This window comes from Coptis chinensis, chromosome 6 (genome assembly GCF_015680905.1).
Source record: "Coptis chinensis isolate HL-2020 chromosome 6, ASM1568090v1, whole genome shotgun sequence".
Lineage (NCBI taxonomy): Eukaryota > Viridiplantae > Streptophyta > Magnoliopsida > Ranunculales > Ranunculaceae > Coptis > Coptis chinensis.
The window spans coordinates 15002409-15019521 of record NC_141461.1 but is presented as its reverse complement, the minus strand read 5'-3'; positions in this window follow the sequence as shown (position 1 = coordinate 15019521).

Below are 17113 nucleotides of genomic sequence, written 5' to 3'. Positions count from 1 at the left end.
AATTTTGGTAGGATTGGTTCGGTGGCTTCACCGCTTGTTTATCTTAGGGTTAGGACGCCTATTTAAAGGCTGAGGAGAATTGTGATACTCATTTATTGATTTTATTAAAATAATTCCGTCGTTTCTTGGTTAAAGAACGATTAGTTGATTGTTTGTGAGCTAACACATTTAGTATTACATTAATATCCCCATAGACCGTTGGATGTGTGATCCAACGGTCTGAAAATCAGTTGGTTTTTATTTTCAGACCGTTGGATCACACATCCAACAGTCTCGGATCTCGTCCATATGAGGATATCCTGGGTGTATGTACTACTGTACTTGTACCCCTATGAACGACCATCATTGGGTACCACTATAAGAGCCGCCCACTAATGAGGCGGGCTTGCTTACCCGCTACTGTGGCAGTCCCGCTTGTCTACTAATGTGGCATTCGGGCATGCCCTCTATTGGAGCAATGACACTGCCCACTAATATGACACCCAAGTTATATATAGCAGGTCCGGAGATATGTCAAGGGATTTTTTCCATATGAAGTTTTTTGGAAAGATTTTATACAAAGAGGGAAATATCTCGTCAAATAAGGAAGGGGTATTTTTAGCAATAAGATTCCTATAAATACCCAACAATCATTTCAAACAAAGAACTACGTGCATTTTTGAGACTTGATTCCAGAGAACAATTTGGATCGTGAGGCAGCCATTGGTGGTACGATCTCTTTCACTCTCTATCAACCTCTCCAGCAAGATCATTGGTGTGTTTGTGTGAGTCATTACCCAAACATAATTGGCGCCGTCCGTGGTCCTTATTGACGGGCCCTCTTCCACGTTCCTTTCTTCCAAGCACCATTAATGGCAAAAACTACAAGATCTCAGGCGAACAAGAATGCAAAAACACAACAACAACAACAAGACGAAAATCGGAAGTACTAATCAATCAGGATGTGATAGAACAACCTGCTGCAACAGATCTGCAAGATCAGCCTTTTCAATTCCAAGTGCCACGACAACCCAGATCTAGACGTCCGACATCTCAGGCTCTAGTAGCTCACCTTCAAGATCTAGACGTTACAAATGAAAACGAAGTAGATCCGGAAAACATGGAGATAGGAGATGAAGAGGCGTCGTTAGAAATCCGGCGTCGAGGAGGTTCGAAGAGAGATGGAGCATAACAACTACTTGCAGAAGCAACTGGACAAAGGGAAGCAAGTACAAAGGGATGATGCCGATGCTGCATCTTCCACACCGGCAAGAGCTCCCAGATCCGGTGAAAATCGGAGTGTATCCAACCGACTACAATTTAATTACGGTACATCTCGGCCCATTGAAACCGCCCCCGAAAGCATCGTCACCTAAGGTCAAGCAGACATTCATCCCATTCAAGAAGACGATCCAGATCTCGAAATACCAACAACACCAGGCGTATAAGTGGTCATAACATGACAAGATCATTGAATGTTGATCATAGCGCATCAGAAAGGTGGACAACATCCACCATAAGACGAAATGCTGGACGCCAAGATCAGGACCTCAAAGACGAATTGCAACATGCATGACCTTAGACATGGCTTGAATGCAGCAAACCGATACAGACATGTTAACAATGGTCAGCCCAGAATATGGCCACACCAAAGAAATGGGTCCCCAGTTCGACAGCCTAGCCTGTTTTATCGGCATAGGTCTCGCAGCCCAAGGAACAAGCCAAATATAGAAGCAAGCAACAACGGGGCTTACAACACCGTGAGATGCAACGAGTGAAGTTACTCCTCAAGTCATAAATCTAGAAGCCACAGGTGCACCATTTACGGAACAACAAATCAAAAACATCATCAAGAAAACAATGACCAATGTGGGTGTCACTGAAACACGATGGAAAGACTTTGCAGTAAATGAAGATGTCATCGGGAGATTTTCTCTAAAGATACAAAATGCAGAGCATCAGAAAGGATTCAAACAACCAGACCTTCCTACGTTCAACGAAGCAGGAGGAGACCCAAACAATCATGTTATGGAGTTTAAAAGTAGGGTAATTCTATGGCGCAAAGATGACCCCCTACTGTGCAAAAAATTTCCGTCTACGTTAAAAGGAGAAGCTCTACGTTAGCTTTCCAGCTTGCCAGCTCAATCTATCGCGTCATTTCAGGAATTAGCAAACCAGTTCACAGATCGGTTAAAGCATAATTGGACACGTCCTAAGGATGTCAACATCTTGCTCAACACCAAGCAGCAAAAGGATGAAGCATTGGCAAAGTTCGTAATTTGTTTCCGTCAAGTGCAAGCAGAGGTCACCGATGTCCCTGACGTAATGATCATTCATGCATTCAAGGAAGGAGTCCATTTCGATAAAAACGGAATTTACAACTCCCTTGTACGGGACCCCCCACAATCAAAATCCAATTTGTTTGCACGAATGCAGCAGTTCATTAACGTGGAGGAAGATGTTAGATCAAAAGCCTCAAGAGACAACGGCTTTCAGAGTAAAGACTCAAACGAAGGTAAAGGCAAACAGAAGCAAAACATATTGGAAGGACCACAACAGAAGTCAGAATACAACAAGGTTAACACGGCCAGTGAGGAAATGAAGCTCACTCCATTAAATGCCAAGTAATGCGGCGCGATATATGAAAAGATCAAGGACGAACTTTATCGTTTCCACCGCTACCCCTTGCCTGAAAACACTAAGTCTACACGTGACAAAAATCTTTGGTGTCACTTCCATAATGATTTTCGCCATGAAACGAGAGAGTGCAGCGAGATCTCAAGGGAAAAAATACGAGGCTAGTCGACAAGGGACAATTAGACGAAGTTTGTGCTTTCAAAAGCGGTGAAGCAAAATGTAACAATGACTAACCACAATGTCATACTAGCTGGTCATGCCAAAATCAATGATGTTTCACGAACAAGGCAAAAGTGTGAACAACGAGCAAAGTTTGGTTTCACATCAATAACATTGATTTTGTTGAAGGAATTCGTTCAGAAACCACAGAGCCTGGTCCCCTATGTTTTAGTGATAGAGATCTAATTGAGTCCATCATCTTCATTATGATGTGTCGTCATCTCGACTTCGTTGGATTATGGCGAAGTTCAAGCGCGATCATGATAGATATCTTGAAAGTTCCATCGGCGTCATTTTGCGGTTGCTACAAGAACATGCAATTTGTCGGAAAATTTAATTACTACGAAAGTACTCCAATCATTGGGTTTGACTCGGAACCGCGAACAACTCCAAAGAGGAAGAGTCTCTCTACCCACGCCATGAACAAGTCCATTGACATTGAATTCCTCCCGATGAATTGCAAGTCCCCTTACAATGCAATCCTAGGAAGAGATCGGCTCCACAAAGATGGTAGCCAGATAGTCTCTACCTTTCACCAGGCAGTAAAATTCCCATCTCTCGACAAAATTTGTATGGTGCGCGGTGACCAGATGGCTTCCCACAGCTGTCACGAAAAAGGCTTGGAGGAATATCGTTAGTCAGATATGCGGGGAAATACAATTCTCAGTAATTCGCAAGCAGTGTCTAAATCAGAGTCAGTCACGCACAGTATTTATACTACTAGTTCACAAAATGAAGGACCGCCGACTATCGACCGCCTCTTAGAAGTTCAAATTGGGAATTTAGGCGGACGAACAACTTTCATATCGGCAGAACTGACGGAAAATGAACAAAAAGAAATGGTAGCACTCCTCAGAAAGAACAAAAAGATTTTTGCTTGGTCAGTCGAGCAGATGCCAGGGATCAACCCAGAAGTTGCATGTCACACACTTGACATGGATCCTACCATCAAGCCAGTTCGGCAGAAGCCTAGGCGCATGGCCCCAGATAGAAAACTTAAAGTCAAAGAGGAAATTGATCGGTTACTCTCAACTCAGTTCATACGGCCAGTTTCATATCCGCAGTGGTTGTCTAACGTGGTTGTAGTGCCCAAGAAAGATGGTAAAATGAGAGTGTGCATTGATTTCATTTAAACCTTAACAAAGCTTGCCCGATTCATCCCTACCCTCTTCCATAATATCAAAATTGGTAGATGCCACGCCCCGCTACCAACGCTTATCATTTATGGATGCTGATCGGGATACCACCAGATCCCGCTTAGCTATTAAAGACCAAGAAGCAACCGTGATTCATCAATCGACCAAGGGATTTTTTGTTACCAAGTTATGCCTTTCGGTTTAAAAAACTCAGGGGCTACGTACCAGAGGATGATCAACACCATATTCGGAGATATGTTGGGCAAGACAATGGAGGCTTACATTGATGACATGGTTGTAAAATCCAAGCACAGCGGCGATCACATCTCTGACTTACAATCAGTTTTTGACTGAATTGACGAATTCAACATGCGGCTAAATCCTTTGAAATGTGCTTTCGAGTTGATATCAGGAAAATTTCTAGGGTATTTGATGACTCGTTGAGGCATCGAAGCTAACCCAGAACAAATCCGATCCATTCAAGCCATGCCCTCTCCAAAAACAAAAAAGGAGATTCAACAACTCACAGGGCGCTTAGCAACACTAAATCGTTTCATCTCTAAATACTCGGACCGGTGTCATACTTTCTTTCAAACGTTAAAAGACTCAGCAAAGTGGAATGATGATTGTGAAAATGCCTTTCAATCAATTAAGAACTACCTGGTCGCACCACCAATCTTGGCCGGCCAATACTGTGGCAACCTGTTGGAGCTTATTTGGTCGCTACTGATAATCGCAGTAAGTGCAGTCCTCGTTTCATCGATGGAGAAAGACGGTCGTCAATCTTCTTCATTAGTAAAACACTAACGGGGCGGAAAGGAGATATTCAAGAATTGAAAAAATTGCTCTAGCCTTGGTTCATCTTTGCCCGGGCTTCTCAAGCCATATTTCCAAGGAAGACTGATCAAAGTATACACGGAATATCCTCTACGCAAAGTTTTCCGAAGTGCCAAGAATCAAGTAGACTCGCGGAATGGGACATCTACTTAAGTGCTTATAGCATCAATTTTGAACCTCGCGTTTCAGAAAAGGGTCATGCACTTGCATCCCTAATGGCAGATTTCCCTATCGACGATTTTGTCCCCGAAGTCAACCAAGACAGCAGTATCTATAGCGAAACGACTATAGTTGGGGGCGAGGAAGCCCTGCCAAAGCATACTGACCCTTCATCCGATTCATGGATTGTTTACACGGATGTCTCACACAACAAATCCAGCTCTGGATTAGGATGTGTTTTTATCAAGCCAGATAAATCAACCATTGAGCGCTCAGTTCGTTTTGGGTTCAAGGCATCCAATAATGTAGCAGAATATGAAGCTGTCATGTACGCAATGTGCACAGCTTTGGACTTAGGAGTTCGAAAATTACAAATTTTCACTGACTCACGGTTGGTGGCAGGGCAATTCTCCGGCTCTTTTGAAGCCCGAGACTATAAAATGGCAGCATACCTAGACTTAATTCACAGACTTGCTCACCAGTTTGAAACCATCCAGATTATACAAAGGCCTCGGAATGATGTTCGACATGTAGACGCCTTAGTATATCTATCCGTAGCAGTAGACATTGATGGACCAAGACAAGTTAACGTTAATTTCCAGCAAGACCCGAGCATTGACTTGTCATTAGAACAACTCGCAGACATTTACATCAACGCGTGTTGCTTTTTCAGTATGGATAGGGAACATCTACCATCGGACATTAATATTGTCAATACGAGGAAAAGGAAGTATGATATTCCCCTACAAGACAAGCCCAGTGAAGACGCTTCCCAGAAAGATAGAAACAGGACTCTTCAAGAAAATGATGCAGACTCCTGCCCTATACCTGAAAGTAACGATCAAGGTGACGACGAAATTGCAGAAAAGCCCGACAACTTCACTTATCCAAATGTCGTGACAGACATCGACGATTGGCGCACACCGGTCATTGCATTTCTACGCAATGGCATAGTCCTTTCAGAACCCAAGATCGCAGATAACGTCAAAAGAGATGCATGAAAGTTTATACTTGTATCTTCATCCACAGGAACTCTGCAATTGTACAGGAAAGGTAATTCATTGTTTCCTATGCTGAGGTGTCTCACAACAAAGGAAGGAGCAGCCGTGCTACAAGAAATCCATGTAGGGATATGCGGAAATCATTCGGGTGGTCGAAGTTTGGCTCATAAGGCAATGACGCAAGGATATTGGTGGCCTCATATGCAATTGGATGCAAAAAACATTTCCCAGACATGTATTCCTTGTCAGAAACACTATCATTTGGGTACTCTTCCGACCAGCGAGAGCTACACCGATTTTTTTTTCACCATGGCCATTTGCAAAATGGGGTTTAGACATCATTGGGCCCCTACCTAGAGCTCCAGGGAATGTTCGCTTTCTCCTCATAGCTACATATTACTTTACCAAGTGGGCAGAAGTACAATCTTTGGTGCACATACAAGCTTCGGACGTCAAACGGTTCCTATGGAAGGATATAATTTGCCAATTTGGTATCCCCACTGAGTTAATATCAGACAATGGAAAACAATTTGATGCAGAAGAAATACACAGGCTTTGTGCTAGTCTCCATATTCAACACAATTTTTCTGCACCCTATCACCCCCAAGCAAATGGGCAAGCCGAAGCTACAAATAAATCCATCTTAGCAATCCTCAAACGTCGACTCTAACAGGCTAAAGGCAAGTGGACAAGGGAGTTACCAGCCGTTCTATGGGCGTATAGAACAACTCCAAAGCGCTCGATAGGAATGTCACCATTTAACCTGGCATATGGAGCAAAAGCGGTGTTACCCACGAAATTTTTTGCTGGGACGACCTGCACCGCTGCCTTAAATGATGGCCATAATGACAAATTAGTAGCTCATTCAAAGGCCAATCTAGATGAAATGCGTGAGGAAAGTATTGCTCGTCTCCTCCATTACCAAGCCGCAATGAAGAAGCAATATGACAAGAAGCTTCGCTTGAAAGTTTTTCATCCGAGCGACTGGGTCTTGTGTAGATAATCAAAGATCATCAATGCAGGGAAGCTAGGCGAAAACTGGGAAGGACCTCTTATCATTGACCGTACTGCCTCGAAGGGCGCATATTTCCTTCACACAATTTCAGGAACCCCTCTCCCGAAACCATGGAATACTCTCCATCTTAGGCGTTTTTATCGTTAAATTGGTTTCCCATTAGTACATATTGGTAGCTTGAGTGACAGCTCCTTAGTGCATGTCCATGAGACAAACTAGCTATGTTGTTTCAAATTTCAAATCATCAATAAAATTCCATTCTTCCATAGTTGACTTCTTTACTTCCATTCAGCAAGGCACGCATAGTGTATATAAATTCCTCAAAAGCAATGTACAGCAAAGCACTCTAGTTCAGTCACCACCACCTTAGTTTAGGTGAGGTTGGTATTTAACCTACACAAATTCAAAGTCGTGGAGTTTGCGTTTGCAAAACCTTACTCCACGCATCAAAAAGTCGTGGAGTTTGCGTTTGCAAAACCTTACTCCACGCAACAAAAAGTCGTGGAGTTTGCGTTTGCAAAACCTTACTCCACGCATCAAAAAGTCGTGGAGTTTGTATTTGCAAAACCTTACTCCACGCATCAAAAAGTCGTGGAGTTTGCGTTTGCAAAATCTTACTCCACGCATCAAAAAGTCGTGGAGTTTGCGTTTGCAAAACCTTACTCCACGCATCACAAAGTCGTGGAGTTTGCGTCTGCAACACCTTACTCCACGCATCAAGAAGTCACGGGGCTTGTATATGCAATATCTTGCCCCACTCACCAGAAAAGTCGTGGAGTTAGCATTTACAATACCTTACCCCACTCATCACAAATCACATAGCAATCAAACGGGAATGACTATATAAATGCAAACTGGTTTATCGTGTTTATCAACAATACGAAATTTCTGTTTTCCAAATTTTACATTATCACCTAGGTGTTCTTCACTATAAAAGAGACTGAACACACAAACGCGTACAGAACACGATATATTAGTATACAAGAGTATACTTTTTACGGTGAAAATTCAACATATGGGCAAAGGGAGCAAGCTGTTAGATTGCAATAAAATATCCATGTTTTTCTACCACACGAATATAAGTTGGTTTGCGGTCCAACGGCTTGTACCCTTGGCTAAAACAAAACTCTTACTTGCCAAAACTCTTACTTGCAAGATGAAGAAACCAGGCCACCCAAACAATGCTTAACCAATTCATTTTCTCCCACACAATTACATTATTTGTGGTCTCAAAATTATATTACATATCAATTTCATGATACTATAAATCTCCATATGCTTATATTGTTGGTCGAAAAGTATATGTTAAAATTAAATATAAATACATCCTCAATGAAGCAATTGACCAACCTACCACTATTGTACTCAAACAGAAGTCATGGAAGGTCAGACGAGCTGGTTCAAGATTTGAAATTAGCTCCATCTTTCTTTGTCTTTGCAAGAGATGTTCATACACTCAAATATCGTACATGAAATTAACTATAGTGTTTGTGACCTATAACCGTCCACTTATTCTGCATAACTCCAAACTAATATCCCACTGGACGGCATAACATCCAACCTTTCCTACAAAACAGAAAACACGCTAGTTGACATGCTTGCCAGCTTTTACTAAATTACCCTTACTAATGTAATTAATTGCACATGGTCAAAGTCATTGAGGTTACTGGATCCGAGTTACCCGATAGGTCAGTCGATCTCACGATTACAAAGCATTCTAAGTTAAGTTAACCTTAACTAAGTTATTCACATGGCATCACAGAAATTTCGATCACACTGTTTCATTCTTTTATAGTAATATGATGTCTATTATTCGCCGCAAGGAACGAATTCCATCCGGCAAAGAGGGGGCGGTGTATGTACCACTGTACTTGTACCCCTACGAATGACCATCATTGGGTACCACTATAAAAGCCGCCCACTAATAAGGCGGGCTTGCTTACCCGCTACTGTGGTAGTCTCGCTTGTCTACTAATGTGACATTCGGGCATGCCCTCTATTGGAGCAATGACACTGCCCACTAATATGACACCCAAGTTATATATAGCAGGTCCGGAGATATGTCAAGGGATTTTTTCCATATGAAACTTTTGGAAAGATTTTATACAAAGAGGAAAATATCTCGTCAAATAAGGAAGGGATATTTTTAGCAATAAGATTCCTATAAATACCCAACAATCATTTCAAACAAAGAACTACGTGCATTTTTGAGACTTAATTCCATAAAACAATTTGGATATGTAGGCAGCCATTGGTGGTACAGTCTCTTTCACTCTCTATCAACCTCTCCAATAAGATCATTGGTGTGTTTGTGTGAGTCATTACCCAAACACTCGGGATAGACGAACTCATTCTGAAAATGTAAGAATTTGTCAACAGGGGACAAAACTTTCTTAAGCGCTAAAGGCCTAAATTATCCGGCAACACAAATGAGCTTGAAATTAAGAAATGAACGGAGGTCGAAGTTGTGAGCTAGCCTAAATTGTTTGGTTGGTTGGTTCCCAATACGGATCGTGTTCAAGCCCGTGAGCGTACATGCTTTTTTAAACTAGTTTAAGATTTGTTCAAGTCTCAGTTCACAATGCCACACGCCCACACTAACTTTTGATTTATCCAAATACAAGCCGCCAGCCCGAAAAATGTATAAGTTATAAATACAGAACCGAAAGAAGTATTCCTTTCAAGGGCTCATAGAGTACCCAGCACTACGCGCAAAGACCGCCCCGATTAACCTTCTGATGGTACTGCTGATTCTCATGGACAACAACTTTCTAGTTCATGACTTGATTGATTAAAAGATCTTCCTAACAAAGCTGTTAAGATTTTGATGGACGGTGTTGACGGCATATATTGACTTAAGTCTGCTGTCTTATATACAACAAGTAATTTTCATCCATGACCTGGCAAAAGTGGTACTCATCTACAGACTACAATAATATAAGTCGGCTCAAATTCAGACTAGATATGTGATCCAACTTTGCATGATTTAATATATGAACTTATAAGTAATCAGTGATTACCAGTGAAATTACCCGGTGAAATATTTTCACATGTCATTTTACTATGTCTAATACTTTTATGGAATAATATTTGCTCAAACAACCAGTATTCACATAGACACACCACTTTGGATTTCTTTGACATTCTCATTCGCCTTCCACTATAAATACACATACCAAAACAATTAAAATAACATTGTCTTTCAGAATTTTTTTTTGTTTTATATAAAAGATATACCAAGACTTTATGATCATCAAGTCGAAAAAGACATAACTTATTATTATCAATTTCTCCACTTATTTTTATAAATTATATTTTTATTCACATATAAAATAAAGTATATTTTCATTTTTGTTGTTTGAATCACTTTTTAAATTAGAAGAAAGGTAATATTATATTTGTTTGAATCTATTATAAAATAATTTATGATATTACAAATAGTTTAACAAGAGCTTAACCAAAACTATTATGTTTTTCTTCTTTATATATATTACTTCTTCCTTTTAAAATGATAATATAATTATATTTCAATGTTAAATGTAATTTTAGTGAGGTTTGAGTCTGAGGAAGAACAAATTCGATGTACTTGATTCATTAGATTATGGATGTGCATTTTAAATTTTTGGACTTATACGCGATTATTACTAGATTGGTTGGACTTTGAGTTTGTAGATTATTATACATTTTGTAATATAAATGAGTTTTAAAACCGATGTAGTAAAAAAGAAAATATATAGGCCCGCCTAAAGCCCGACCCTAAAGCCCGAACCCTAAAGCCTTTAAAGAGGGCTGTGGTCGTGGTCAGGCTTGAGATTTTCGACTTGTGACCACCCCCCGATACCCTAATATCTTAAGGGCTTTAAAACCCCGGCCCATTGCCCACCCCTAATTCACATAGACACACCACTTTGGATTTCTTTGACATTCTCATTCGCCTTCCACAAAACATATAATTTTTTTTGAAAGATATACCAATATGTATCGTTCTCATTCGCCTTCCACAAAACATATAATTTTTTTTGAAAGATATACCAATATGTATCGTTCTCCAGATATATAGTATATTTTCATTGTTGATTTAAAGTTGTAGGTAAGAGCTTTCCAAGTTGACACATATAACATATTAAGATTAGTAGGGTGATTTTCTATCGGGAAATAGATAGTTAAACTTGTGTTAGAAGTTCTTTTTCAGTTACTCTCTCTCTACTATAAAAAAAAAATGGACAAAGTGTGTCACTCGGAAAGACAGAAACCATAGGTTGAAGAATGGAAAGTCCTAGTTTATCAACAAAGACCGTACCCTAGACATGTTGGAAGCTCTTGTGTATTTCTAAATACTAGTGTGTGTGTGTGTAAAGTGGAGGAGATGAACAAATGGTGTTCTCGCCACTTTAATGCATAGTAGATAGTCCTACATTGGTTATCCACCACATCGAGTAGGGTTCGGGCCTGGACTTGGGCTTACTGTTGTGGGTAGTGGTTTGACCAATAGCCTAAACTTGTTTTGCCTTTTTCTAAAGCCATGCAAGTTTCAGTGTTCTATTAAGAGTTGGTCTCTCTTCCTCCTAACCTCTAAAAATAGGACTGTGAGTCCATAGAGAGAAGAGACTTGATCAGAAACTCAACTCAGATAAACAGAAAACTCAAACCAGTCATTTTCTTCTTCTCTTCTTACTGTCAGCCGCCAGAGAGAGTTATATTGCTGTTCTAGAGGGTAGTCTGTTCTAGTGCAAATGTCAGGCTGCTGTTAACCATTGAATCCTATGAGGAAGACGCCATAGTTGCCTTTCTACACCATTGGAAGGGGCGAAATCTTTCCTTAAGGACAGTCTAATCCGCGCCTTGGTTATTCCCAATTACTGTTGTCCTTGTTTCTTCATTGCTATTGTTCCTTCTGTTCTACTTTAGTTGCTGTGTTCATACAACTATTCTAACAATCTTAAGGAAAAAAATTTGTAGTAGAACAAAGGAGAGTGCTTTAATACGACAATCAAAAGATAAGTCTTTTACTTTGAGTTATTGTTTGTGTTATTGGGTTATGACTTTAGAAATTTTCTAATAATTTCGTTTTTGGTAGGGAAACCAATTAAAGATTGAATATTTATTGATCTTTTGTGGTTTATCAAACCCTATATGGTTGTAGACCTTTCTCCTACATTTGCGGGAGTCAAATATGAGATTTCTATCAAGAAAAACGTCAAAGTTCGTCTTTTTAACAGCTGCGTCACTCGTTACAAAAACTCCTATAACTTTCAGCTCAGAGCTCGGTTTTGCAATCCACTTTTTGTGTTGGATAGTTGATTCAAAGAGCTTTCCAGTGGTATAAGGCTTGATACCCAATTCTTCATGAGCTAGTTCAGAATTATAGTTCTTTTGAACTGTTTTTTCTAGAAGGAGGAAAATATGGTAATCCGATTTTTCAATCGGTTAGGTATCGTATTCTTTCACTCTTTGCAATTCTTTTGGTTTGATTATATGGTGATATTCTTGCCTTGAGTTGCATGCTAGTTTTTCTTAGGAGGGAAATCCCTAAGTTTAAACTTCTTTAATAACCTAGTCAACAAATTATACATGTTTATCACTAAGATATTAATTGGTTTGATTAGAAGTAGTTTGATATTATTTTTCTTTGTACAAATGTAGATGTATGTAGATGGTCTAAGAGAGACCTTAAGATATTTAATATCAATCACACTCAAATCTTGGATAGTAATTATAATGTATTCAATGCATAATTACTTACCTCTATTGAGTGTAAGTGTTGTTAGACGATGGTTAAAATTGTACTATTGTGAAAATACATGTTAGATGAAGTAACTTGTAGCTTATATCCAATATAGCATATGTTAAAGCTGTATAGCATGCTAGTTTTGGATATTAATCATCGTGGATTTGCTTTGAACTTGATGATAGTTTATTGGTAAATTTTTCTAGTTGAAGACATTAATGGGTTGAGCCATTAGATGTTGTGGTAGTACTTGAGGTCTTGTTGATAAGGTATCCTATCTTGCTTGAGCTCATATAAAAAGAGGAGGTGAAGTCCTCAGTTGTTTTGCATATTCAGTGATTAGATTTGTTTAAATATCGTATACTTTTTGTTGTGAAGGGTACAGTTAAAGTTTACTTTTTCTGAACCTATGATATGATATTAACCATGTTTGGCATGAATGCATTATTTAACATAGGCATGAAGTTTAACCATGTCATATATTATTAAGTAATGAGCATCGTTGTCTATGAGAGGAAACAATATGAGAAACAATCATATCCTCCTAAACCTAATTTAGTCAAGGAGATGTAAGGTTATGGATTGTCTTCTTAGACAATATCCTCCAGTGACTATTTTAGACAAGGAGATGTAACGCTTGTGGATTGTCTTATTAGGCATTATCCTCCTATGACTATGAATAAATAGCCAAGGTGATGTACAAGTGCGTGGATTGTCTCTCTATATAAGTTGGAATGTTGAATGATGAAAAAAAAATGATAATGATATTATCTTGGTAAAACCTTTTTCATCTAATTCTTCTATTCTTTAAAATTCATTTGAATCACTTGTGGATTTCCTTTCATATAGATAGGATGAACATAATATGACTATGTTTTATATGATCCATAATCATAAACTTGAGTAAAGTATATTCTTGTTATAAGAGTGCATATTATTGTTGTTGTTTCTTTTAGTGTTTGTAGCGGTATAATGTGTTTTGCATGTAAGTTTGATTAGGTTGAGTAACCATTGAACTGTGGGGGGTGGTGACCCATATGCATGACATTGTTTTACCATAGTTCATCTCACAAGATAATTGGAAAGACACTGAACTACAAAGTATGGAAAGGTCTTGGGCCTATCCAAAAATGTTTCAAAATGTGGGGGCTGTCTTGCCAAGGCTATTGTGAATGAATCTAAAAGAAATATTTTTTTGAGACCTAGAACTATCTAGTAGATGTTCATTGGTGAAACTCATAATAGTGATGTTTGTTTTAGTTGTCATGCGTGATAACAATCTTGTAGATACCACACTATTATTGAATGTCTTATATGCTAATTTTATTTGAGGATGTGCTTTCTGTGAAATTGGCATAGAGTGGTTGGATGTTCATAATGAACTACATAAGAGGATCCCATAATTTTTGAATAAGAAATTTGGAAGACTATCAGTGAGTATATCCACCATTCTCGGTGATGATGTTTATATGTTTCTTGAGAAAGATTCATTAACATATAAGGAAGTTGTCTATCTATGAGAAGTGTCCTTTGTTGAAGGATACAACTCCTCTAAACTAGACTCTTGTTTTATTGGGGGATCTATAGGTTGAATTGGATATTCAAGAGAAAACTAAAACGTGATAGTTGTATTGCAAAATACAAGGCTAATAATAATAACCAAGGGGTTTCAATCAGAGACAAGATTTATACTATTTTGAAACCTTGCTCATATAACTAGAATTTCTTCTACAGAATTCTAAAGACTCTAGTTGAGTAGTTGTGCGTAACTACAATACCAAGTAGTACCAGGTGATGAGCTGAAGGTATACAATTTAGTTAAATATTTGTATGAGTTGATTCAAGCGCCTATAAATGGCATGAGCAATTCAACAACATATTAGTGTCATATGGATGTCAAAGTACCGTTGTTGATAAAAAAAATATGTACTTTCTTTAGAGCAAAGCAAGACATATGTGTTAATCTCTCTTTGTTTAGATGATTTAATGAGTGCTAGCATTGAGAATGTGTATGAGACAGAGAAATTCCTATTTGAAACACATCATAAACCGTCATTGAAAATGATAGTTTATTATGTTGTTAAACTCATTTCTGTAACTACTATATTCAGTTGTCAAGATGTTGACGTTTGAATATAGTTGAAGGCCACAACATACCTTAAACCAGACCGGCCGGATGGTATAGAGGAATTTCGGGCACTACAGAATTGAATGACTGGTGAATATAAGAATTAAAACTCATGTTGGTCTCATTATATTGTTATAGCACTTAGTAGAAATATTTTTCATTGAAAAGAATGGGTATTATGATAGTAAGCATGTGTTAACACCTTTTGTGGCAAATATCCATCTTATGAAAAATAATCTCCTTGTATTTTCTCATACTAAATATGTCAATATCAATGGTAGCCAATTGTACTTGATGGATAATGTATGTGAGACATGACATTGCCTACATTTATGGCATACTGAGCTGATAACCCATTGTGTCCTTATAAAGAACTTTGATGTATATTATCAGATTATCCAAGTACTATAGCAGAGCTATTGATTATGGACTGATATTTAGTAGATTTCCATCATTGTTAGAAGGGTAATATGTTATAAACTGGATCCAGTAATGTTTATGTGTTTACCTTTGGTGGAAATTGAGTATCTTGGATATCATCCAAGCTAATTGCCTTAGAAAAGGCATGTGATGATGCTGAGTGGGTTAGCAACCTCTTGGCAAATCTTCTCATTGGCTCTAAACAGCCTCCTGATGTGTATATGTTTTGCAACTGTCTCATTGCAATAGCTAAGACATGTTATCTTATGTGCAATGGGAAAAGAATACATGTAAGTTGAGATATAACTTAATCAAGCAATTGCTAGAGATTATGTTAGGTTGGACTTAGTTTGGCCACATGTCTAACCGCACCACTTCTTTGGAGGCAAGTGGTTATCGTCGAGGGGATGGGACTTTTGCCTTAGATAGAGGGCTTATTAATCGACGGCAACCCCACCTATGTGATTGGAGATCCCATGAATTAGGTTCAAAGGGAAAAAACAAGTCACCTCGTCGCTCTGGTATGTTATTGTCTTTCTTTGAGACGTCCCACCCTATGACTAGATAGCATTTTTTGTATACTTTGTATAACTTGAATTGCAATGAGAAAGGATGAGTTATTTTACTCTTATTGGAATCCATAGTCCATTTTTTTATAATGAGATAGTGTATTTTAACTGCAATGTACACTTGATGGATATCCACCTACGTGAATGTAGAACTGGGTCGGTTCTTATGAGTATTCAGGCAAGTACTCTAGAGCATTCATGGAACACAGGCAGCGCAAGGGCCAAAAAGCGCAACACCGCAGAACAGGCATATAATGAAAGAGCAATGTGGGTGCATGTCCTCTATTTTACTACAAGGGAATGTTGGTTCAAAGATTTTTTAATCCACCACTTTCATGTATTATAAGACATGTTACCCTATAACTGGTTCAAGCCCGTAAAGCACCAGTATCTTATGCATTGTTTTTTCGATTCTCTCTGGCATTTCGTTAACCCATTTCTTTTGTAATATCCTATTCCAAAATAGTGGGGAACTATTAGTATTTTGAAATAATGGGAGATTGTTGGAATCTCTTGTGTATTTCTAAATACTAGTGTGTGTGTGTGCAAAGTGGAGGAGATGAACAAATGGTGTTCTCGCCACTTTAGTGCATAGTAGATATTCCCACATTGGTTATCCACCACATCAAGTAGGGTTCGAGCCTGGACTTGGGCTTACTGTTGTGGGTAGTGGTTTGACCAATACCCTAAACTTGTTTTGCCTTTTTCTAAAGCCATGCAAGTTTCAGTGTTCTATTAAGAGTTGGTCTCTCTTCCTCCTAACCTCTAAAAATAGGACTGTGAGTCCATAGAGAGAAGAGACTTGATCAGAAACTCAACTCAGAGAAACAGAAAACTCAAACCAGTCATTTTCTTCTTATCTTCTTCTTGTCGGCACTTGAGGAGAGTTATATTGTTGTTCTAGAGGGTAGTTTGTTCTAGTGCAAAGTCAGACTGCTGTTAACCATTGAATCATGTGAGGAAGACGCCACAGTTGCCTTTCTACACCATTGGAAGAGGCGAAATCTTTCCTTAAGGACAGCCTAATCCGCGCCTTGGTTATTCCCAGTTACTGCTGTCCTTGTTTCTTCATTGCTACTGTTCCTTCTGTTCTACTTTAGTTGCTGTGTTCATACAACTATTCTAACAAGACACTCACAAATACAGAGACACCGCTCCCAGAGGTTTAATTGATATATGAATAGTTCTGCAGTTCTGCTTAGAGTCGAAAAAACCCGGATGATGATCGATACTTTTGAAGATCAGCATGATAGTGGCTTGCGGAAATCATACCACCTGTTCACAA